The 26,647-nt window shown below is 37.8% G+C and overlaps 1 protein-coding gene across 1 annotated transcript in view; it reads right to left on the minus strand.

Moving 5' to 3' along the window:
- LOC145990178 (uncharacterized) overlaps positions 1–26,647 on the minus strand; it is a 185,970-nt gene that overhangs the window by 125,385 nt on the left and 33,938 nt on the right. The gene's annotated exons all lie outside the window — the stretch shown is intronic.

Raw genomic sequence — 26,647 nt, forward strand, 5'->3', positions numbered from 1 at the left:
TCATGATGCTCTCTTTTCGTTAATACGTCATAATAATTAGTGGTACTAGATACCTCCAAAGTAAGGTTATTTCGTCAACCATTGCTCGCTCACTGCCTTTAATTGTCTCACCAGTCTTGAACTTGTAAGAATACATTCACGGAGCGGTAACTCAATGAGCATTTTATGTGTATGCGTTAGATTCTACAAAAGGATAAGTCACTTATGTCTGAAAGGATAAGATGGAAGTTACTAGCGCCGCCAACGGTTGGATTGAACAATGCAGTCGTGATGCAGTGTCACAATGATTAAGAAACTAGCGCATTAAGTTTTGTCTTTTTTATATACAAACGTGTGAAGAATACTAATATAGTGAAGAAGTGCTTAATTTGTAATTGGATAAACAATTTCAAATGAAAAAGTCTGATACAATGTCTGAATTGGTCTAGCATGTGGATCGTTTACCCAACGGCGAAAGAAACAGTAGGCGAATTGTCCACCACCATTTTCATTCGGTCTGTATTACACATTGTCGTAATGACAATGAATTGAAATTACGACGTCAATAAGCAGAGAAGAATGCCTGCTTCGAACCAACATAGTTTCATTCCTTAAAACAACACAGGATGTAGAATAAAAAAGTAATGAAAGTAGTGGTGGACAATTTGCCTACCATTATCTTTGCCGTTGACTGGTTGACTGTACGTATTTTTACCAGTGGCCGATATTGGGTTCCAAAACTGGGGAGCAAGGACAGTTTACTTCCCTTTGTAGATAAGGTTTAGCATAGTGCGCGGTTAAAAGTAACAAAAAGTGGGGGGAGAACTGCCACCCACGCCCCCCCCCCATTCGCCGCCACTGGCCGCTTTTATTTCTATGTTAATTGTGGCGATCAGGATGATTAATGAACTGATGACAAATGTAACTCATGCCTTACTTGGGATTCAAATATAGGACCTATATCGTAGCGATCGTAGCGCATTAAAAAGTATGTTAGGATTGTTGTGTGGTGGTTTAGTTAAGTTACAAAGGAAACTTGATTTGGATATATGCGTACAGGGTTATTGAAAAATAAATCCCTGGTTTCGTGATTTTATTGTGGGAAAATTATGGAGCATATCGTTATTACACGGGATGTACACCTGTGCCTGATATCCACAAATTTTTATTCGAATACCTCCTGGAAACCACTGCTTCCACACTTCGCCGCTCGGAGTGTGAACTGCAGCAGAGCAGCATCTGGAGAGTGTCCGATGGACTAAGTAATGCAGCAATTGCCAGCGGTATGGCTTCATTCGTAGACACTTTCGGACAATTCTCCAGACACTTGAAGTTCTCGACTTGCTAGATTTGTTGATTTCTGTCGGCTTCATTGCAAAGCTTCGCAGAGCCGGTCCACAATCTCGTTCGGTCATTGGATTTCCCTTTTCGTAGACAAGCGTAGCCACGAATTGTGTACCCACTTACGAATGCTTTTCTCAGTTGTTTTCTCTTTCTGATTTCTCGTCCTCCAATGTCGTCGTACGGGTGTAAGAGACTTTGTTTCGCGGAAATTGCAGGACACAGAATTCCTTCTCCTCTCCGGATGCTGCCATGTTGCATTGCGCGCTCCTAGCGGCAAAGTATCGAATCAGCGGTGTGCGGAACATGAGTGGCTAGCGACAACCATAACCACTAGGAAATACATGCTAACAGCACCAAACCTGGCCTTCCCAACCTGTCCACATAACCTATTTGCATACATAAAAATGGTACACTAGCAATGCGTGGCGATGGGCCAAGTTCAATAGAAACTTTTCAATAGAAAATTCTGCTATAGCCGCAATGTCATGTGTGGTTTTTACGCAGACAGCTGGAAATTGGAAAGTATACAGGGTGTCGAAAACTCTTTCAACAACGCTTGGGTGCTGGTAGATATCATAAAAACAAGTAACGTTTCCCTATAAAGTTTACCTCGAAAGCGCTTAGTATCTGCGCTATAAGCGCTTAAAATCTATCCTGTACGTATGCAACCCAACACAGCAAACGCTTGCTCTGACATAACTACCAGGGGCGCGTGGCAGGGTTGCCACTAGCATTCCTCGTTAAGAGAGACGACTTGAAAACAACAACTTGGGAGTCTTGCCTGAGCAAAATCCAAAACATTAATGATACTTTTGATGTTGTAAGAAGCATTGACAGTATTTATAAACTGACCAAGACAAATAATGGTCAGACTGAAATTCAAGATTACTCATTCTAAAATGTCTCCATAATTGATTGATTGGGTTTATTTTAATTCGCTTTTCTGCCACCTTTGGTTAATCGCAAAGATGAGGATGATATGATGAAATAGCAAATGACACCAATGTCTAGACCAGATTTAAACCGGTACGGAGCTGTGCTAACCACATCACCACGGAGTGTTTCGTGTATCTTGCAATATCAACAATTGCAAGGGACACGTGAGATAGGGGAAATCCACGAACGAATAAATGTAAATAATTCGCAAATGTGCAATACGAGTGCCCTTCACAGTTCAGCGCTTGATATAAGTATGCATTTCTTGGCTTTGGTTTTTAATAAGCACTAGTTTTAATGTGTCAATTTATTCATGTCTAAACGATGTTTTTCATTAAATTGAAAGTCGGCCCACGTGGCGGAGTTATTAGAACATTGCGCTACGATGCCAGGGATCTTGGATTCGAATCCCGACTTGGGTATGGATGTTTGTGAGTGTCCATTCATCAATTTCATCATATCATCACTCATCCCCATCTTCGTAAATTAGCCAAAAGTGGAATAAAATGCGAAGTAAAATAAAGCAAATCAATCAATCACTCAATGAGTCAATCATTAAATTAAAAGAGCCTTGCTATTATCTCCTTATGAGACGAACACGATTAGCAATAACGCTAGCACAGATAGGAATAATTTTCAAATAAATTGTAATAACATTACAGTGTGCGTGTTCGAAACGAAGCAGCAAACACATCATGTTTACATTTGTTCGTTCGTGGATTTCCCCCATCTCACGTGTCCCTTGCAATTGTTGATATTGCATGATAAACGAAAATCTCCGTGGTGACGTGGTTATCACAGCTCGCTACAGCGCCAGGTGTTTCGGGTTTAAATCCTGGTCTAGACATTGGTGTCATTTGTTATTTCATCATATTATCCTCATCGGAAAACACTCAATGAAGAATGAAGACGTTGGTGAAAATATACATTCTCATCGATAAACTCTGTATAAAATCATTCTTTCAGCGAGCATGAAGCTGCTTCGTCAATTAAATTAAACCTAACAACAAGGATGTGTGCTGAGGGAGTGTGATAAAAGGAGGAGTGGATGCTGAGTGTTTAGATAGAGGAAGAAAAGTGGTAAGGAGGAGGAGAGATGAAGAGAGAGAGAGAGAGAGAGAGAGAGAGAGAGAAAGAAAGAAAAGGGAACAAAGAAAGAAAGTCGCTGAGGGAAGTGACGAATCTCAATGTACACATGAGTTGGTGAAGTGAGATGGAGGAGCCGTGTATTTAAGAACCAGAATTTAAAAGATCGCTAGATTCAATCATTAATCAATTAGTTAGTCGGTTCAACAGTATGACAAATGTATGTGATTTTTCCTCTGAGTCACACATAATTGTCACCAAGAAAAAGCCTCAAACCTTGCAACAGAATACGAATCGGACTTATTACCTAAATTGACTGATTAGATAGCTTCAAGGCAATTATGCACAGATAGGCTAATCGGGACGGGACCTACAGTTAAAAGGTCGGACCCAAACTACTATATGCTTCCACAGATTTATTTACTGGGTACATCAGCACGTAGGCTATTTTTGCCCTTCACGCAATAAACAAAATTGACGACAGGGTACTTACAAGAAAAGAAAATCTACGTGTTAAAAACTTCCTTTATTTTTTTTTAAAAAATTTACTCATTCATTACTTAGCAAGAACTAGAACGATGCTCTCTCTTAAGACTACAATTCCTTACCTAGGTTAAAAGCTGAGACTCTAAAGGGCTACTCAGCAGGACAAATACACGATTCCAGAGGATTATCCTTCCCGTCTGTCCAGTCGCCAAAGCCTCGTTGGAAGTGAGGTTGACTGTTGGGTTCCTCACCAGAAGGTCGCCCCTTACACCCTGTGCTTCCACCAGGTATAGAACAGGTAACCCCTTGATTACAACACGACAACGCTACTACCACACCATAGAGGAAACACTCACTGTCACCTGACCGGTACATCGCAATTAATTATTATCCAACACCAGCTATAACTTTGCTGATAGCTGAAAGGTCGTTTTTGAACTCAAGTTACCGTATTTGCCGACGTATTTACCTTTTTTGTACGAAAAGCTTTATAACTGAATTTATAATTAATTTAAATTATTTCAAATATGTATGCATACTTTCAACAAATAACTTACATAATCTAACTAGAAAGGAATACATTTTAATCTCCTTCGTCACACACCGCAAAGCAGCAAGAAAGAAAACGTCTAACCACAGATAAGTGTATATAACCAGATGTCTAGCTGAGGCAGGAAAACCGGTGCACGGACCTCCTACTGGGAATCGCCATTCGCAAGAAGTTTTGTAATAATCCACTAAGAGGCGCTGAGTGCACCACTCGCACTTTTGCTTTTATCTGTGGTCTAACTCAGAACAGAGAAAATTTCCAGAAATGAATGTTATCAAAAACTGAGTAGGCGAATAACGCACACCCTGTTTTTCGGACCTATTTTTAAAGGTAAAAAGTGCATCTTATACGCCGGCAAATACAATAATCGGTTTTTTTTTTTTTTTAGAATGACAGAATCAAGATTAAGTGTTTTAGCTGTGTTAAGTACAAGGTGCTTGAACAATTCATACCAAGCAAACAACGACGCACCTCTAAACTGTAAAATAGAAGTGTTTGCGGTACAAATTTAGTATCAGTGTGGTAAGTTATGAATCAGCTTTCTTCTAAGTTTATATTGCATCTTGTATATTTATTTATATCGCAGCTGTACTTCTAAAAGAATCAGGAATTGGCGAAAGTGAAGGTCCAACTGAACAATATTTAAGTTGTAGAAATTCAAGAGATAAGGAGTTAAGGAACAAATACGTTACTTACGCCACTTCTTCTGTGGACCCTTATGATTTAGACAGAACTACATTATCTTGTAAACACTGTAAATGCAAAATAATGTGAGAATTTAGAGATTCGGTGATTAAGTACAATGCGAGCGAGGAAACAAAGAAAACGAAACCAAGAGATAAAAGGCGAACTTTCTCCCTTGAAGATTTCGAAAAGTCGAAAAGAAAGTAAAAACCGAACTGTGGAAGCCTTTCCTAAAGCCAACGTCCTACTGGACAAGTTGAATGACATCAATAGTAGTTTCCTGGATGAACTAATTTGCTTAAGGTGAGCTACAATTTAATACATATTCTCGCTTCTCTTCTTCTTCTCTCAATTTTTGCCATAAAATATCAGGGATTGACTCTTCAAGTGAAATTTTAAGGGGTGCTGTGAATTTTTTGTGGTATGCAGCGCCAGACTAGGATAAAAATTCTGTAATATCATTTCGGTCAAGGGATCCCGGGTTCGATACCCGGTTGAGGCACATTGTGGTTCGGTTCCCACTTTAAACTGTAGGTTCAGTCCAGATTAGTCTTTCTGTGCATAAAGTGGACTTAAAGCAACAATTCAATTCGATTCGTTTAGGGCAGGCATGTCCAACGCGTCGATCGCGGAACGTTTTTTGGTCGATCGCATCTATCTATTGTAATTATACGAATATACGTTATTTGAATTCAACTTCTATAATGTATAATGGATTGATCAATTTTTAATGCAAATTTCAGATTCTGAATATTTATCACTGCTATTCTTTCCATTTTTTTAAGTGGCGCAGTTTTGAACCCCATCGTCTTTTGTTTCCTTACCGGCGTCAGCGGGTATGACAGCCGTGCAGGCGAAGATTCGCGCTGACTGCCAGTCGCCTTGCTGTGCTCGCCAGTCTAGAGTGCGTCTGTATGACTGCCTGTCGAAGAGGTGAAAACGGTGCGTTTTTGCGAGTGTGTGACAGTGTGCTTGAGGTTCAAATGCGTATAAATGTATGTGCGTGTGTAATATCGTTGTTTGAACAGCTAGAAAATGAATGCACCTAAAAAGAGCAAAAGCTACATTTTCACAATGAGTGGGAAACCGAGTACTTTTTTGTAATGGTGAAAGACAAATGTTGTTGTTTAATTTGTAACACCTCAATATCATTGTCAAAAAAGGGGCAATTTACACTCTCATTATAAAACACTGCATAGCAATAAATACGATGCCGATTTTCCGCCCAAAACTGACATTCGTAAAGCTAAACTGAATGAACTTAAATCAAATTTAGTTGCTCAACAACAATTTATGATGAAACCAACCTCACAATCTATCGAAGCTACCCAGTGTTCCTTCATAGTTAGCCACCTGATAGTTAAAAATTGTAGATCGTTTACCGAAGGGGAATTCGTAAAGGAGTGTTTTCTGGAAATGGCCGATAATCTTTTTGAGGGAAATAAGAATCAGAAAGAGATCTCGGCTGATGTTAAAGATGTTCAATTATCAAGAAACACTGTCGTGCTGGAATCAAGAAAATGAGTCAGAACATAACTGAACAATTGTTGAAAGATCTCTCCAATTGTGTTGCTTCTCACTCCAATTGGACGAATCTACGGACATCGGAGACACAGCTCAGTTACTAGTTTTTATTAGGATGGTTTTGGTATATCTTAAAGTTAAAGAAGAACTGTTAAGAATGATATCTTTGAAAGGGAGAACTATATTCATTTCATTCATTTGTTACAAAGCTTAATGTTCCATTGCACAAACTTGTTTCCATTACTACTGATGGGGCAAAATCAATGACCGGGCACGTTAATGGCTTTATTTATCGCCCTCTGCCGACAGCATGAAGAATTCCCTGATTTCCTAGCATACCACTGTACAGCGTGTAACAAAAGTCCGGGAACACTTTAAAAAAATTATTGTAGCCAAACGAGTAGCATTACAAAGTGACAAAGTACATCATTTCAAGGAGTAAAGTTGTAAGTTTTTTCCTCATTGCAGGTGTTACGTGTAGTTCCATATATCGTCGCTAGGTGGTGTCAATCAAGATGGTGCTTTCTGGAGCTGAGAAGGCTTTCTGCGTGCTAGAATTTGACAAAACAAAGAGTGCAACGGATGATTTTTTTTATGAGGTTATGTAAAGGACCATGTATATGTCCCTCCTTTTCCACGTGATGTTGTGGAACTCAAAAGGAGAGTTGAACAAGTAACAGCCACAGTCTCGGAAGACATGTTGGGCCATGTGTGGGAAGAGTTTGATTATCGCGTCGACATTTGTCGGGTCACACATGGTTCCCACATAGAATGTTTGTAAAGAGTGTTGTTGAAAAGAACTTACAACTTTACTCCTTGAAATGATGTACTTTGTTACTTTGTAATGCTACTCGTTTGGCTACAATAATTTCTTTAAAGTGTTCCCGGACTTTTGTTACACGCTGTATTATCCATCAACAAGTTTTGGCAAGCAAAAGGCTTAACACAAAAACAGTCATGGACGTAGCTTTTAAAATAGCAAATTCTATTCGTGGTAAATCACTTCAAAGGCGGCTATTTAGTCTCACTCTTGAGGAAGGGCAACCTGATATCATTTTTCACATTGATGTCAGGTGGCTGAGTAGGTAGTCGGACGTCTCACTAACCAAAAGGTAAGCCATTTCATTTAAACACATATCACTTTTATTGTATTATTTATTGTGTTATTTGTATATTTTCCCTACGGTGCTTAACGATTAATGTAGTAGCTCACTGCCTGTTGTGACAATAAAAAGTAGATCACTACTTGATTGAAGTTGGACATGCTTGATTTAGGGTAATCTAGCAGCATGTAGAAAGCTCACCTCCTTCTCAAATAATCGCACTAACAATGCTAATTTAGTAATAATAATACATTCCTAGTTTTAGAATATATGTTAGATATTGCGAAATGTTCTCTCCCCTCCCTCTTCACTACCTAATATCTCACTCCTAGTAATAACACAGATTTGAAATTAACAACATATTTTTGCACTAAATCACGAAAAACATCACCGAATTATGATGCAAAATAACGTCGATTCTGAGGAGAAAATGAAACGAAAATTTAATGTCCCAATCTATAACTGAGATCAGATCGAGCCAGGAATTCACAACTCGATACAAGAAGTCTCATCTCAATACCATCTCTAAATGTAAAGCAAGAAGAATCAGACAGCTCCCCCCCCCCTCTTAAACTTTCCTCCATCACTTATTTCAAAATACCTATCACCATTATCTACACATTTGACACATTCGTTCTCATACACAGTCACACGCAGAGAAAGTGAATCTGTCAATCACACCCATTCTTGTAAATATTCATGAGTTCCCTGGAATGTTCCTTCGTGCATATAAGTGCAGTGCAGTGTCCAGAACACGTTCCCTCACGTTCTGTCCCTTATCATTTTGTTGCTGTTTCGCCAGATGGTTGGTTACGAAGTTAAGTAAAGCAAACAATGTTTTACCCAATTGATATGTAGGTTATGGAAAAGTAAGCAATGTCAGTGATAATTGATTTTTGCGTCAAGATGTTCTAACTAAAGGAATATTCACACTTATACCCCTGACGTTTATTCTGGTGACATGGACGTCCGCAGGATTTTTTCCAGGGAGGGGCAAGGATGGTATATTTTCCAGGGGGGGGCCAACATGGCATATTTTCCCCAATAATAGTGTTCATCCCTCATAAAACATTGCTTAAATTTGAATTTATCATGTTCGTGCAATAATTAACACACATTATTGTGGCTGAAATTAAATTATATGTGTGAAATATGTAAATTTTGGTTGACTTTCGTTTTCCAGGGGGGGCCACGGCCCCCCCTTGCCCCCCCTTCCGGACGCCCATGTCTGGTGATATATGATGACAGTGTCCTTTCCCTTATTTCGCAATTATATCGTTTCTTTATACTTCTGGCGTAACCTTGATGAGGCGTGATCATTATATTTATTTAAACTTTACTATTTTATATATCAGTTCTTCTTCTTACGTAAGACAATGGAGTGAATCCATATTTTTACAAAAAAATTAGTATTGAGTTGAGTATTGAGTTATTGCTTTAAGTCCACTTTATGCACAGATAGTCTAATCGGGACTGTACCTAGTTTAAAGTGGGAGCCGAACCATTATAGGCCTCCACCGGGTATTGAACTATTGAACCCGGGACCCCTTTATTACAAGGCAATGATGTTACCACTACGCCATCCAGGAGGCCCTTTTACAAAGAAAACTTACATTCTTCATATCATGTGCAATTCTACGAGTATAAATGCGCCCATGAACTATTTTCATTATTATTGAAGCATTTACAATACGAAATTAGTATAGTACTTTGGTTAGAGTGTGATTCCAGTAAACTGATATTTTAAGCGCGTAAGAGCAGTTCGTGTGTTGACATGGGCGTCCGGAAGGGGGGGCAAGGGGGGCCGTGCCCCCCCCCCCCTGGAAAATGAAAGTCAACCAAAAATGATGTATTTCACACACATAATTTCATTTTAGCCACAAAAATATGTGTTAATTATTGCATGAACATCATAAATTCAAATTTAAGCAATGTTTTTTTTAGAGAACAACACTTTTTGGAGAAAATGTGCCTTGTTTGGCCCCCCCTGGAAAAAAATACCTTCCTTGCCCCTCCCTGGAAAAAATCTTGCGGACGTCCATGTGTGTTGGAAACTTCCACATAACGTGCCTTCCGCCCTCAGTTTTTTTCAACTTACCTGGCGCGTTAAATAGGATCCGTCACTTGTATCTGAAGAGGGGATCAGGAAGATACTAGCTAGCGCTACCTAACGGATGGTTTGAACTTGAAATCGTGAAGTCGTGGGACAATTATACACATCTAGGGAAATTAGTATATAAGATTTGGCTCATTACGGTAGAATTAAGTTTCTGTTCGTTGCATTTTCTCTGTACCACAAAAATTAGATCATTTCGCCAGCCAATGATTGCTTACTGCACCTAATTGACTACCCGTGATGTATTACCCTTGCACTTATAAAAATCTCTCCAAGTTAAAGAGCATTAAAAAGGATTAGGAATTAGTGAAAGCAGGAATGACAATTAACCTTAGTATGAATGAGAACCAGTCGCATTGGAAGAGCTTAGTTCCTCGAATTCTGCCCCTTTTCAAGAGAAAAACAAACAAACAAACGAACCAAAACACAACAAGGCTATTTGAAAATATTTTCCTGAATATTTACTTGCCTCGCTAGAAATGCATTTCCTCACGTAAGATTGTCACGTAATATCGACATTACAGAAAATAATTGCTGAAGACAACAATTACAAAGTGTATGAATGCTTACAACAATGCTTACAACAATACTGCGCATCTACCTTCCGCGTATTGTCTTACCGAAATCGCGTGACCAGCCTTGGAACTAATTGCTTTTGGATCTGGCAATTTGTGGTCGATTCTCGAACAAAAAACGTTTCCCGACTTCGTTTCTCATTGTTAGCATCCAGCACCACTGGCATTGAGGTACCAGGAACGTGCAGTGTAGCCAACATCAGGAAAATGAACCTAAGCGTAGGGATTTTTGACCAAAGCATTTTAATGATGGGGGAAATTATGGTGATTTAAGACTTTGTGGGTACTAGTTGCAACTTTCTCTCCCTTTTTATATTTTAATATATTCAAATGTATACTGCCCCTTTGTTTCTATATTCTAATCCAAGTAGAACTCTCTTGATTCCACACAGTTACGTTAGCATACGCAGGACTTCATATTGAGAGTGAGAGTATATACGAATGGCTCGTGCATGTTTCACAATGAAACAGATTTGACTATGACATACAATCTATATCTTATCGGTTATAAAATTAAAGTTCTTATCATGTTAACTTTAGAATATTCTGCCTAATCGATGTGAGAATTGTGTAATATTCCTAGAAATATTATTTATGAAAACTGTTTTTCCATGTTACTGTGTTCGTTTTGTAATATTAATTTTGAATGCATTATATTGCAGCCAAGGTTACATATAACTATTATCTGTAACAATAATTACTTTCAAAGGTTGATATGGTCTATGTTTACTTCCAAAATATTTCCCAAAATTATTTTTCTTTTAATTTTTGGGAGGAAACTACTGGTTCACCAAATCCCTCCTTCAGTACGTCTTTGCTTATATATACTAATCTTTAACGCGCCTATCTGAATCCATAAAAGTAAACATAATGGGAACAAAATTAATAGTAGATTGTACATCTATCAGAATCTGTTAGTTCCTAAGGAATTTCTTGTCCACGAATCAACATCCTCTTGTAATAAAGATAAGAGAGGAATAAGTAATATTGGCAATGATGATTCATTTTCTGAAGAGACGAAGTTCACCAAGAACCATGAGGAGACACAGAGGGGCAACATTTTGAAACCACCCTACATAAAATTTCAGTTCTAATCTTGAGGGAAAGTCGTGCATTGGATCTTTAGTTATTTTTATTTTACGCTTTTACCACGTTTCAATTTTTTTGTCCCTTCTAAAGCAATTTATTTTAAATTCGAGTCTTGCAGATGAAGGTTCTGGGCTGTAATAGCCTCTCTTCCCCTTAATCTTGCGTAGTTTTTGTAATTTCGAACAAGAGCCAATGGAAGAAACATGATCACAAACATAACTTCTACTTTCGAAATTATTTTTTGTTCAAAACTTGTTTGCTCTAAAGCTGACAGTCCTAGATTAATCAAAATAACACAGAATCCACCATGATCTTAATAATGAACACTGCACTGACAATACATGCTGAACGAAGGGACAATTGAACATCCAAGCGTAATAACAAAGATCAGTAACAGGCTAAAATTTTAGAAGATAATTTAAATCTGTGAAGCGACATGAACGACACCAATCTGTGCGAACAAAGCACACAGCTCAATACAAAGTTAAAGAAAGTGAGGCCATGTCTTCCTCACGGTGTTCACGAAGCGTGAAGAGCGTGTGGCTACACAAGAATATGCAACGTGGAAGGGACATGTGTTGGTCATATGCCTCTTCACACCTTCATGGGGAAGAAAATGCCTGACTTTCCTTAAGTTTGCATCGAACTTTAGTTCGGTTTCGAAAATTATATTACAAGTTCTAAGTTGAGATACAAGGAAATACTTCTTTGAAGTTCAAATTGTCCAAGAGAATGATCTAATAAAGGAATATCTGTTAATCACTCATGAAAGATTTATCAGGGTGGCCACTCTAGAACCATGATAAAATGTAAGTATAATTCCCCGTTTTCAAGGCAAACTTTCCTTAAATTCAAGCAGATGTTTTCTCTATTTCAACTTTACGTATTACCGTCTCTCAACATCCAAAAATTATAATTCAATTAAACGGTACTATACGTAATTAAAATATTTATTTGAGGTGCTGAGTTTCTATTTACAATCACAGACGCAACCACGAATTTTTGTCTGGGAGGGAGGGGAGAAACTGCCAGGATAAACGTACGAATACTAATAATAATAGTGTTAATAATATTTTAATTATAATTATTATTATTATTGATTTGTTTCATTTTAGTTCGCTTCTTGTGCCACGTTTGGCTAATTTGCGAAGATGGGGATAGGTGATATGATGAAATTGATGAATGGACAGTCACAAATATCCATGCCCAAGCCTGGATTCGAACCCGCCAGGACCAACATCATTGTTATTATTATAATTATTATTATTAGTAGTAGTAGTAGTAGTAGTATCAAAGACGTTATTATCCTCGTTAATTATGGAAAAAGAGGGTAGAAGTTGGTGCTAAAGCATTTGTGTTCGAACAAATAATTTCAATTATTTTTTCAACACGTTCAATTTCATAATGGAAATCAAGCACACAAACTATTTTTGAGACAGAAAATGCTTGATAAATGCATTCCAAAAATATTTTTTTTTTTCATTAACATGTATAACTTTCATGCACGATATATGTTTCACATATATGCAACATAGAGCGACGTGGACACTAAATTGTGTACGTATTCAAAGTTTCTTTAATACATATTATATACAACTTATATTATTTAAATACATTACACAAGCAATTCATCCATCTCACAATAAACCAACAGCAAGAAATACATAAATTGTCTCTCAAATGTGCACGCTCCCTTTCCTCAAAACAATTGTTCATGCATTTAAAACAAAATCAATTAAGACAATTTACAATACAATGCATTACGGAGAACAGAGCAAGAAAATTTTTGGATCTAATTGTTTGCAGGCTGAAATCAGTATTGATTTAATAGGGTGCAAATAATTTCACGGGACGCCAATGCATTCTCTCTTTTACAACTTTTGTGCCTCCCCGATGGTGTAGTGATAACATCGTCACCTTGTGATCAAGGTGTCCCTGGTTCGATACCCGGTGGTGGCACATAGCACAGTAGTTCGGATCCCACTTTAAACTGTAGGTCCAGTCCTCCATAGATGTAAACAGAATAGAGAAATAAAGAAAAAAATTCAAAAAATAAAACCACAAATCAATCAGTCAATTTGACACCTTTTTCCATTTAAATAGTTCGACACCAAGGGCCGACTCGCGCCGCTCCCTAGCTGTGGTTATAAACTTGATAAGACTAAGAAAACGAGGATTTTACGAAAATAATTTTTATTTGTATAAAATGTGAATACGATTTGGATTAATAACAGTTGTAATTTTTCACGTCTACGGAAAAAAAATCAAGTATAATTCATTCATAATTCCCGGAGCCAATAATTCACGCATAATTCCCGGAATTCAAGGAATTTCCTGTGAGTACCCACCCTGTTTATCGAAGACACTTCGAGATAAACTGGGATTGCAGGCAGCAGTCCATACTGTTTGTAATCCTTCAAATGGATATCGTTTGTACAACCGGCACTCTGAGTAGAACTCGCTCTTGCCTCTTACTCCCTACACTCTCCCCACTGTGGCGCCCAGCGTGGGGCCAAAATTCTGCGAAACGTAATTTTATAAAGTTATTACGATATGAAGAGGAAAATAAATGCCCCAATTGTTGACTACACTAAGACTTTCTTTCGCTTTTCATGAACATTACAAATTAGAAGTAATTGCGATCATCAGCATCTAGTCTGTGAGAGGACCTTTTTTGCCTTTGTCATCTCAAAAAAAAACTGCCTCAGAAGTACCGTGGTCAGTGAACATCTGGACAATCTTGCCTTACTAGCTATAGAAAGGAAGGCTGCGAAAGAAGTTTATCTGGATGCTGTGGAGTTCGAGTTTTTTTAAATTTTTTTTTATTGGGTTTTAAGTCCACTTTATGCACAGATAGGCTAACCGGGACTGAACCTTCGGTTTAAAGTTGGATCCAAGGCATTACTATGTGCCTCCACCGGGAACTGAACCCGAGGTTCGTTGATTACAAGGCGACGGCGTAACCACTATGACATCAGGGAGGCTTAAAATAATGTTAATTTTTCAATAATGTTTTCAATAGTCTTATATCACAAGTATTTTCCACATTTCCTCTTAAGACATTATACCGTTAATTTGTTACTGCATCATGTTGTGAAATTTAATCGAACCTAAAATCTAACACATTTTCAATGCAACATTTAAATGTGCACGAGTTTTTTTACTCCAACATTCAAACTTCTTATTACTGGATAATAAAGCCTTGTTTGCATCACGTAAGAAATATGAGGATATCGAAACACGTTTGCGCAAGATGCAAAGATGTGGCCCACCACATCTTCAACAGTCATCCAGGTGCAGCTATGCACCTCCCCAATTCACGAAGGGAGCAAATATATCACCCTAATTGCAGTGGACATGAAAATTGATTTGGGAAATTCTTCAAAATATAACTGGCAACACTGGTAGCATGGCGTGACCAAGAAAGATTGAATCTAGTCTGATGCGTCTTCAGTCTATTATCTAACATGAATTCTTTACGTGTCTTCCACAATGGCTCCCTCATTGTGTTTGCACACCTACAGCATGCAGAACATGAGCAGCTGGAGAGAAAATGGTGACCGATAAAAGGAGAACGAAAAAGGTTTAGATTGGGAGGAGAAAAGGCGATTCCTCTTGCACGCACATTGCTCCTATGAAATACTGACTCAATTCCCAAGGTGGAAACATACAAGGAGACGCATCGAACACTTTTTTTGTGTATTGGGATTTTCGTGTGATGTAGGTGAGAGGAACAGGCATCACATGATTGGGAAGGGGCATAATAATAATAATTGTTATAGACTAATAATAGTCAATTGTTACTATTAGTATCTTCTTATTTTGCACAGCTTTTCTGCTACTTTCGTAAAATCACGATAATGAGAGGAATAATGATAAAATTAATGAAAGAGCAAGCACAAAGGAATATCAATACCTTGCCCGGGATTCGAAGCCGGAAAAGTCTCTCCGTAGTGAAATATTGTAAACTGCGGAGACTTTTCGAATGCACTATATATTACCTAAGTAAGGAATAGCATAGCTGTGTAGGCACATTGCACAGTTGTTCAGATTCCACTTTAAACTATGGGTCTAGTCCTGAATACTAGATTACTAATATTTAGAGCCCGGAAGTTCAGGCATTTATTTTCGTTAAAATAGGCAGGCAAAAAGGCAATTAAAATGTGGTAAATAGGCACTAAAAATGAAAAAAAAGGCAAAATAAACCGAAAAAAGGCACATTTAGAAGTCGCTTACTTTTATCTATAATTTCTGGCAAAATGTTAAAATCTAAATTGGGAGGAGCATTTCAATTTTCTCCGTCTTGATTGCACATAACTACAAGGTGTTTTTTAAGTTCTAAACATTCATTGATGTAGTCTGTGAGAGAGAATGTTTTTCATAATAGAAAATGATCTTTCTACTTCGACAGAAGTTATTAAAGCATACATATAACAAGCTAATGTAGCTGGACTCATTTTGGTAACAGCATTTTCACCTTTTAGAATATCACAAATTGTTTTCAATTGTTTCAAGCCCTCATTTGCACTCACTACCCTTTAGCACTTTACCGCAACAGCTCACCCCTTTTCTCCTGGCACTTCCATCATCTGCTGCATAGATTCCTCGAAGATTTTCATGGATGCTATAATTGTAATTGTCTCTGGCAATGCACCATAATGTGCAAAAGTAAACTTGAATAGCACAGGAGTTTTTTCACTTCACGAATTGAAGCCGCTTAATTTTCTGGAAGAGCATCGATCACCTCACTGATTTTTTGAAGGTTGTTAGCATAATATATAGCTGCTGATATCCAGGTTCCCTATCTCGTCAAGACTGGTTGCTGAGGTAAACTAAGCTCAATCGCAACTTCCTGAAATTTTCGGGTTCGAGAGGGAGATTTCAGAAATATTTTCTTTGTGTTCGAAATCAACCTGCTCACTTCAGCAGTCAATCATGCACAAGAAATGTTAACCGAAAGGCAATATCCTGACTCAGCATGAAATACTTTTTTCTCACACTTTTCTCCTTCAGCAATGTTGAAACATGCGTGAGTTCAATATTACTTAAAATAAGGCGAAAATTATTCACATAATAAACGGAAGAAAAATAAATGCCAACAACGTTTTTTGGGAGAAAAATAATTTATATACACATTTTTTTTAAAAAAAATGTCAAATTTCATTGAAAAAGGCAAAAAAAGGCATTATAATTAAAAATAGGCAGTGGGGTCCCAAATAGGCAAAATAGGCAAAATGAAAAGGCTTCCAAAACATTCGAAACAACATAAGAAACGTATATCCGGAAAAATTTTATCAATATATGCAGTAGATAAAAAGAGGCATTTTGCCAAACTTCCGGGCTCTACTAATATTCATTTTATTATTTGCTTGTCTCTCTACACAAAAAGAGCAAAGAATATTTGGCGGAACTGAATATTTTTAATTTTCTTAGATCTCGAATCATTATCATCATCATTTCACAACAATCTTTAAAATCTTGGAGAATTGCTAGCGTTAATCACGAAGTTTATGCTGTGTAAAGTAACACAATAATATCTTAATTTCTGAACTTGGAAAGCTCTCTCACGAACTGGATTTTGGATGAAGTAGTAGAACATGAAAAACTTCAAGTCTAACCTGGTTTCTGTTTCAAACTCTGCTATTCTTATTTTTCCCTGCATAAAATGTGTTCATTTTGTCAGCTTTTTGCTTCTTTCTACAATAAACTGAACAATGTTCGTTTTTCAGGGAAGAGGAGGAATCGACATCCCCTACCATTAAGAAACTAAACACAAATACCTCCACAATTAACCCGTTCATAAAAGGGTCACGAACTTTTCACACACACTGTTGATGTTAAAGTAAATTTGTTGGTACAACACAGGCATAACGCTTAAAAAAATTTACCTTTAACAACTTCAATTTTTTTACCTCCCTGATAAAAAATTATTGAATATATATTTTCCTGTGTCTATTTTGGCATTATATTAAACATGGAATTGAAAACGTAACTACAACTAAATAGTATCCATTACATTATATTATAATGGGTCATGAGGATGAACAAAAAATACAATAAAAGTCAAACGAAGCATATGCTTACATTTAAACCAATCGTTCATGTTTACAACTTAAGTTATTGATTGACTTTTCAACAAGGTACAAAAAAGAACAAAATGGCCGAAGTGAAACAAAAACTATCTTGCTACTATCGCATAAACACACTTTCCATCAGCCACAAGGCAAAGTTCAATGTAATAAAAATTCATGATGCCTTAACCATTTACTCCTTACCAGGGTTAGGTTTACGGCCGTGAGAAGGACTATATGTTGTAACTAAAAATACTCAGCAATTCATTTTTTAAAAAAGAACAAATACTCCATTCAGGCAGCGCCACGAAGTGAGAAACGGACAAGGGGTAAAAAAAACAATCGAACATCTCGTTAAAGTAAGCTGCCATTGCACACGTCTAGTGCTCTACCTGCTAATTCTTCACCTTCCTTCTTTTCTTCCTTCATTCCGAGAGCTATAAAGAGGAGTTTTAAGGGAAACACGATTGTGCACTTCTTCCTCGACAGTTTGGCCTTTGAGCAAAAGGTCTTTTTAAATGCGATTCTGACCGACTTTCGCATTTGAGAGAAAAAGAAAAACAAATGAGCGAGAATAAATGCATGTGGGAGCCATCTTGCGGACGGAGCCAAGGCACAATAAATCAGCCCGGGCCAAGAGTGCTGTACCTGGCAACGTTGTTGCAAGAAGATTTAGTGTTTTATTTAAGGTTCCAGCAGAGATCTCACCAAGTGATTTGTACATGCATGAAGCTTGTAATTCATGACCTTTAAAACTGCTTTCGCCTGTCTTCTTTTTATTTTGCATATTACAAGGCGGCTTTCTCACTTAGAATTAAACGAGGAAACATTGTGATTTATGGTCGATTTCTGGCAGAACGCGATGAAACGGGTCTGCGACTTCGCCCGAGCGAAAGGATATAAATAAAAGGTACCAATATTCAATGGCAAATCCCTGCACTCGCTAACACTAGTGGGAACTAGTGGCGTTCCTAACCAGCCACCAGGGGCCTGGATCTCTCACTATTGCTCTATGTAGGATACGTGTGTTGAAGCCGTTTAAAGCATGGGGAATATGCGAAAGAGTAAGGTCTACTGTTCAGGTTCTCTTGTGCTCTAAATCGTTTTATGGGTAAGAACAAATGAAAAAAATTCATGTGTTTCCACCTCGTGGAATCAACACAATGACATTTGTAAATATATCAGGGAAAACGTAATTGATTGGCATGGGTGATAACACTGTAATTCGGCAAGGAAATTACGAAGTATGCACGAGTCTGCTCACTTTATTGTTCGAGAGATCAATATATATTGCCATGAAAGTAAAATTTTAAATTGTACTTTATAAATGAAACTTTTTTTTCGAAAAGTCATGAAGCGTATTACCCAGCATCCATGTATTATGTAGGCCTATGTGTGAAATTTGGAACAGGTGCAAAAGAAGATGAAAATAGTTTTAGAATGAATTGATGTGAAATGTAACAATAAAAAGAAATGGACATGCTAATGTTGCTGTTTCATTCAGTACGATGTCCTTTTTCAGTGAGGATAGCCCGGTGTTGAAATCGTGATTATTATTATTAAACCAACCTTCCTCTTTCTAGAAAGAACTGCAACGATATGTTCACAATTTTCTCCTGCCCCAGCTTTTCAGGTACAGGTCAATTTCAATTGCCTTATTTTCAAATAATTTCTGAGAATCCCACTTACAACATGAGGTGCAGATAATACAGCACTGCTTTGAAGAACCAGTGCGTATACATTAGTTTCGTCTGCGTTTTTCCTGTTATTCTTGCCTATCATAATTAAATGCTTCGTTCTCAGCACAGCTTCATCTTTGTTAGAGTTCCTGGATTCAAATCGCATTCGCAATATTTTAAAATATCGTGTAATTTAAACGTTTCTACTACTATACCAGCCATATCAACACCCTGCTACGAGTTCGTACTACTGCTGAATGTAAACAAAGATTTATGCTACATAGAGCGGCCATATTGGAAGCGACACTAGCGCTCAGGTGGTAATTTTAATCGCGAATATCTATGTACTCCTGCTACAGTTCCGAAAATGATTCCATTTGCACCGTATTTACAAAATATGCATATTGTGCACTTGACGAAAATGTCTGTCCTTTCAGAAAGCAACTTTGATATTATCTTCTTAAGACCATAACCCAACCCTGAGGTTGTTTTGTTCAAACACTTTGTACTCTGTGTATTTTATACCACGATCATGCTTCTGCTCACATCTTTCCTTAGGTGCCTTCATACTTGGTTCCTGTCTTTCACTAAAATATTCCCAACTGAAGCTTTAGCAATTTACATCCTTGATGATCTACTAAAAGTGACGACGCCAGAGGGGGGCAGAGGGCGGGCGCCCTCCCAGTCAGACACTTCGTCTCCCCGTTCGCCCCTCCCAACTGAAGTCAATTAAATATCGAATAATAAGAGAGTTCATTTATACGAGTATGACGATTTTCACCCTTTCTAAGTGGTGTATTCTGCATGATATCACTTTTCCTGCTTATAATACCAACTTGACTAAAAAATATTAATTTGTTTTAGTATATATACGTATGTGTGTGTGATTTTCGTTCAAGATTCGAACGCCGACCTGGGCATAGGTAATTTATCATTCATTTATGTCCTGTAATCGTCGCGATTAACCTAAGTTTTAACCAGTTTTGAGAGGAAAAAAGCGTTGAATGTGGATGGTTTTAAAACATCACGAACATTCTGAGGACCACAAAACAGCATCTGTAGTACGGGCAAATTATTCTAATCGTGGGTCGTTAGTGACAACGCTAATTAGTAAAAAAACATTAAAAGGTGATTCAAGATTTTGTTGGTTGGTTGATTTGGTGTTTTAAGTCTACTTTATGCACAGTAAGGTTAGTCGGGACTGGTCCTACAGTTTAAAGTGGCTCCACCGGGTACCGAACCTGCGACCAAAGTTGATCCAAGACATCCGACACTATATGTCAGTTGTTGTGCGTGCATTGCGGTTTCGTATTATTCAGGGATTTGATTTTCGAAATGATTAGTCTCATGCAAACCTTAACAAAGGGAATTTCTTTGATACTCTTTAAAGTTAATTTCAAGATGAGGGAATGTCATTCGGAAATGTATTGAGCTTGAACCTTAAAATGCAAATTATACTCAAAATTAGATTCAAAACAAATTAATCTGTAATATCCACACTAATTCTCAGCAAAATAAGCCAGGAAGTGGAAGGGGCGAAAGTATTCGCACTGATGTCAGATGAAACAAAAGACATTGCGAGAAAGGAACAGGACAGATATTTGTATCGCGGGCAGGTAAAAGAACGCTTTTTAGGATTTGCCACTCTTCAATCATTAGATGCAGGTTCGCTCTTTCTCGTACATATCAAAATCGAAGAACTTCTTCCCAAGAACTCCATAGATGCTTGTAATTGTGTAGCACAAATACTTTGGAGTGGTAGAGTGAGAGGTGCACCAAGGTCAGAATATGTCTTGAATTATGAGATAACTAACCTTTTTCATATTTTTATTTCTGTGATAACATTTCCCTGAAAGGTGAAACGCAGATTTTGCCCAAAACTCTTCAGCGTTACGAAGATGGAACAAAAGTACTCCACTTAATGGATTTCTTCGAAATCCTAGGAAAGTATAAATTGACATTTCACAAAGTTCACACTCTAGTTGTATTCTCTGTAACAATTCCAGTTCCCAATGCAGCGTGTTACAGAACCTTTTCGTGTTTGAAACCTTTGAAAAGCCTTGCTCGAAACAGGATGCTGGATGCCAGCTGCCTCATTTGGCTGTCCTTGCTATTGAGAAGAAATGTCAAGTCCTGAACGTTCCGAAGGTGGACAATGTGTTCTCCAAAGCACATACAGCAGAATTCTCCTACAGAAGAATTGCACTTCACTAAGTGACTTTTGTTGTTTTAAGAAGATTAATTTCTTCCAACGTCATGTTTATTTCCAAGAAAATTAAACTCTTCGAAACATTTTTTTCGTCATTTATATTATTATTTTATAACTTGAATATTTATATCAGTAGTATCATCTCAAGAAAGACGATGAATTATAAAATTATAAATGTCTTCCAACACTGAAATAGGCCACTGGAAACAACGAAAAATTGCGGCAGTTCCCACGAATATAAAAAATAATTAATGCCATTATTAAAGCGAATCATGTGGAGATAAACTCGTAATCAAGAAGTAAATTTAGGCAGTAAACGTCCACTCTAAATACAAGACCAACACCATATATATAATATCTGTATTGTTTTCGGGCGATTTAATGTCACTGCCCCAACAATATTTTGTCGCCCCCCCCTCCCCCCAGTCACTCTTCCCTGACGCCGTCACTGTCTACTAACGTGTTCTTATCCTCCTATTTTTCGCTCATTGTTTTCAGTATGGCTTCGTCCCATTAGGATATGTTAACCAGACTCCACCTCTTTTGCAGGATCCATTTACATAACTATGTGCACATCTTAGAACATTTTCGTTTGCTACTCATTTCGTCTACCCATTTGCTCTTCAACATTCTGCGATAGCGTCAATCAAAGGTTACCAGGCCTTCCATCTCAGCTTCTGGTATGTCCGTGTTACACAGCCACAGAAGGTTGTGATCCAGTCGAAAGCTTTGTAGCAAATCTATTCTGCGTGGTGTCTATTTTCTATTACGAATAACCAGACATTACACCAGAATACAGAATTCCTTAATAGATTTATTAATGTTTCATAAATCCAAATCTTGACATGACTTTCGAAAATAGAGTTGTTATTAAGATAATGTCAAAGTCGAGTAGTGCCTTTCTGTATTCCTGGAGTGAGCTATACGACATGACTACTCGGATACATCTCAACGCAATCAAAACTATTACTAATGTTATCTCTTGCATATACAAGTTTTGTAAAGAACCGCACTTACAATGAATGTTATTAGCACAAAATAAAGTTGACATTGTTCCCATTAATCTGTGAATAACACATCGTCTGTTGTTTTCTGAAATATCACTGTGTTACATCACGTTAATTCATTGACAATTATTCACAATATGCTTCTGCTTTTATCAAAGTTAATATATGCCACGGACTCTGCACGCAAGTACCAACTTTAAGGAATCAGCACACTTACCTTGTGAAATTAGCAACCCCTAATAACCATTAATCAACTGTAACCAAATGAAGAATACAGTTAGTACTTTAAAAGCAAGTATGACATTTCTGGTGGCTATTACAACTTGTTTTTATCATCATTTTGTGACGTCATGCGATGCAATTGACTTGTGTCATTCTCTGACTCAGATTCTGAAATTATAAGTAACAAATAAGATTCATTTGAAAATGTTTTACGCGGTACAAACATAGGCAATGGGCACACAGAGAGGGAAAAGAAAATTAGTCATGGAACTTGTCCAAGATGGAGGGAAAATTAACGACAGAGATTAGTCAGCGATGGATAACTCAAAAGGTAGAATGCATGAAACAGAGAAAGTTAATCGGACTTACTTGTACGTGTTTTAACATTAGCAGAAATAACATTTTGACACGCACCTGCACTGGTCCTCTAGGACCTGAGAATCAGCCCTGGCCCAAAACCATGGTAACGGTTGAAGTTTTTGCTTGCGATGACGTGTGACCGGCCAAGTGAATCCATCACTTCAATGTAAAGTCACGTGAAGTGACAAAACGACAGTGTTGCAGTATGCAGATATTAAACACCAGAACAAGAACAATGTCTAGATGAGGATGTGTACTACAGGCTGTGGAAAAGGAGATGCGATAGCCACTAACGCCGTCAAACGGTTGGGCGGGAACTTTACGTCACATACCATGAAGAAGTAATAGGATCTGAGCTGATTATGTCCTTTGCGATTAGTCGCTTCATTAAATGATTTACTAAATCTCATCAATTTACATTAATATTTTGAAGGCATTTGCTCATTACATTACGTGGAATAAGAAGTCATACGTACCATATAACTAGTGAGCAAAGAAATGTAAAGCCACACAACTAGTTTGCAATACACCGAGCCTCATGTGCGACCATTTGGACAGTTTTATTGTCGCCAATTATTTGAAGGAGCGCATCATAGACCTCTCCCATTTGACATCTCAACAAAGTTAAGGCATATAGTGCTGATTAAAAAATATAAAAAAGTCAAGACAGCGTTTGTAATTCTTCTCCTTCGTGACCCTCACCGCCGGATATGTGGCAGTCTTGGTCAAGAAGGTGAATTGTGGAGGAGTACCATAGAATTGAATTCGTAGTAGTAGCTGTGGTCATATACATATCGCAATACTATAATTCACTTCACTGACCTGTAACACTGATCACAAACTTGCATATACACACAAATTTTAAAATTAAATACCAATCTGGCGTGCAAAACTATATAGCATCCACATTGTACGAGGGGTTGGGGAGACGATAACAGGGAGTGTATGATACAGGAAATGGTATCTTGGCTCTGTGTAGTCTGTTAAAAAAGGGCGTGTCTGTGTTTATTCCTTAACGTGCAATGGAAGAATAGATAATTTGGCGTTCGTTTGATTACTCTGCAATCACATGCAGGAGATTCATAACGTGATGTTCTTTTGATTGTATGAAAAAAATACTGGTGACATTTTGAAGGATTCTATAGAGCACAAGTTTCAAATGTATTATACAAATTAGTAATAGTATTTTAAATATTTGTGGCAACGTGTTCAATTCACTGAAGTATTCTTAAAAATGTATACTACTATGTAAGACCATTACAGACACATTAACATTTATTTCATAGAACGTATAAGCGATATTAAAAAATACAATACTTCTGCAACTCAATTCTGCTTTATGGCCAAGTTACAAAGCAAAAATTAAACCATTAAGCTAAACTCCTACAGCTGATCAAAATCTAATTACGGCTTCGCAGTAACGCAACTTAGCTTTGAACAAAACTTCGTGTATATGTTGTGCTTATAAAATACCGACACGAAAGTTACATGAATCATTTTACACATCGGTAAGAAGCCACACTTGGTTTCCACTGCAGAAATTAAAGACTACACATCGAAAGATGGAAAAAATCTGCCCTTGCATGTTGACCTGAGACTGCAGTGGCGTTCCCAGGATTTTCGAAAGGGAGAGGTTACGTACACTATTTTGGTAGTCATCCCTCATTTTGCCATCTTTTGCTACATTTGACGTTCTTTCTTTTTAGGAATACTGGGCCAACGGGAAGGGTTATAACCCCCACCAACTTACCCTTGGGCACGCCACTGCCAGTGAGAATGAAATATTACTTTATGCCAAGTTTGCGTGAAAGCAAAGTTGTACAATATTACATTTCATGTTAGGCAGACTTTGATATATTCGCGGAAACATGTTGTGCACTGAAGAGAAAAATACAAGTGCATAGCCTAGTGTAAATATAGCGTACATAAATGCTCATTTGAACTTTTCTTTTCTGGTATACACAGTACATTATGTTCAACGTACTTGGAAGATGTATCTTGTAATAAATAATAATAACAAGTGGTGTGCGGTATCTAGAAAAGTCGGGACCGGGATCGGAAAGAAAAATTCTGTCCCGATCCCGACTTCAGCAAATGACTTCCCTACTTTTCTGGATCCCGAGCAGTCGGGAAATACCGAATGGTCATTTCAAAACGGTATTAATTCTTTTCTTTTCTACATTGCAAGTGCCTGGAACTTATCGGAAATTGTTAGTTTTCATTCCAGAAATACAAAGACAATCACTTAAGGTGAAAATGACGTGTAAAATTTGAAATTTCCAGAGCGTCGGAAAATTTCGGAAATTTCCCGTCCCGAAAATTTCCCGACTAGTCGAGAAATTGCGAATATTTCCCGTCCCGAATGACGGGAATTTTAAAAAATCCCGTTCCGATCAATAATATTCTGTCCCGCATAATAATAAGTACCTATCGATATTTATTTTCAATTTGTCTAAAGCCACAAAATATAAATGGGTGGAAATGCTCATTTGTGTACTCGATTTCGTGTGTTCAGTTTCTGGTATGGTTTTCCTATCAGCATAGTGCAACACTAGCGCATAGATTTGGAATTCATTTCATTGATAAATTCACTTCTTACCGTCGTTTCGTCATCACGAGTAAACAACGGATTGGCCCAACCTATACTTCTAATAACCTTGCTGAGAATGGTCACAGCTAGGTTACCTAAATCGGACTTCTCCGTCAGGCTAACAGGGTAAGCAGATGACCAGGCCCTGACTGGTCACTGGTGTCGGATTTATACCTTCCATTATGAAATAAAAAGTTTATGGAAATTACTTCCAATATAAATCTTACAATTCCATCAAAACTTATCTCCTGAATTGACTTGACTGATGCAGATCTGCGAACAAATCTGTAACGAGCAGTGGCGGCGATTGGGTTCCAAAACCAGGTAGGGCAAGGTGCCAAAACTGGGGGGGACAGTATATTTCCCTTTGTAGATAAGATTTAGCATAGTGCGGGGGCAAAAGTGGCGAAAAAGTGGGGGTCAGCTGCCCCTCCTCGCCCCCTAATCGCCGCCACTGGCGGGCAACCCTTCCGAGATTAATCATGGTTTGATGGTATCCCAAGAACCTTGCTCGAAAGCAGTAGGTTTATGAGAAACTAGCCCAAGAATAAGCCGATTCGCCCATTTAGGGTACGGGTAGTTCTCCCTACGAGGTTCACCTGTGATACCAGCCTAACGGCAACCGGGTAAGAAAGCCGAAAAATACAGAAATTTGGTTCACTTTTATACGGAACGGTTGTTTACAAAATTACGAGGAAACTTGGTCGATATTTACACGTATCCATGGATATGCATAATTACATCATGTAATTAGGCTTTTACAATATTTACATAAAATTATTAAAGTTGTAAATCACATACCTTATTAAAACATATTTCCAATGCCGAAAAAGATCGCAAAATAAATAATTTGACAACTAAAAAGATTGCAGATTAATTTGAGAATGTTCGACTTTCCTGGCACAGATAATGTACGCGCAGATGTTGCGCTACTGCTTACAAATGGAAGCACGACCAGATTCGACTGGGGCGACACAATTTCCATGTTTCAACTGCCAGAAAAGCAAATATCCTCTGACCAGGGACTTCCAGATCAT

Source organism: Lepisma saccharinum, chromosome 7 (genome assembly GCF_977018435.1).
Source record: "Lepisma saccharinum chromosome 7, izLepSacc3.1, whole genome shotgun sequence".
Classification (NCBI taxonomy): domain Eukaryota; kingdom Metazoa; phylum Arthropoda; class Insecta; order Zygentoma; family Lepismatidae; genus Lepisma; species Lepisma saccharinum.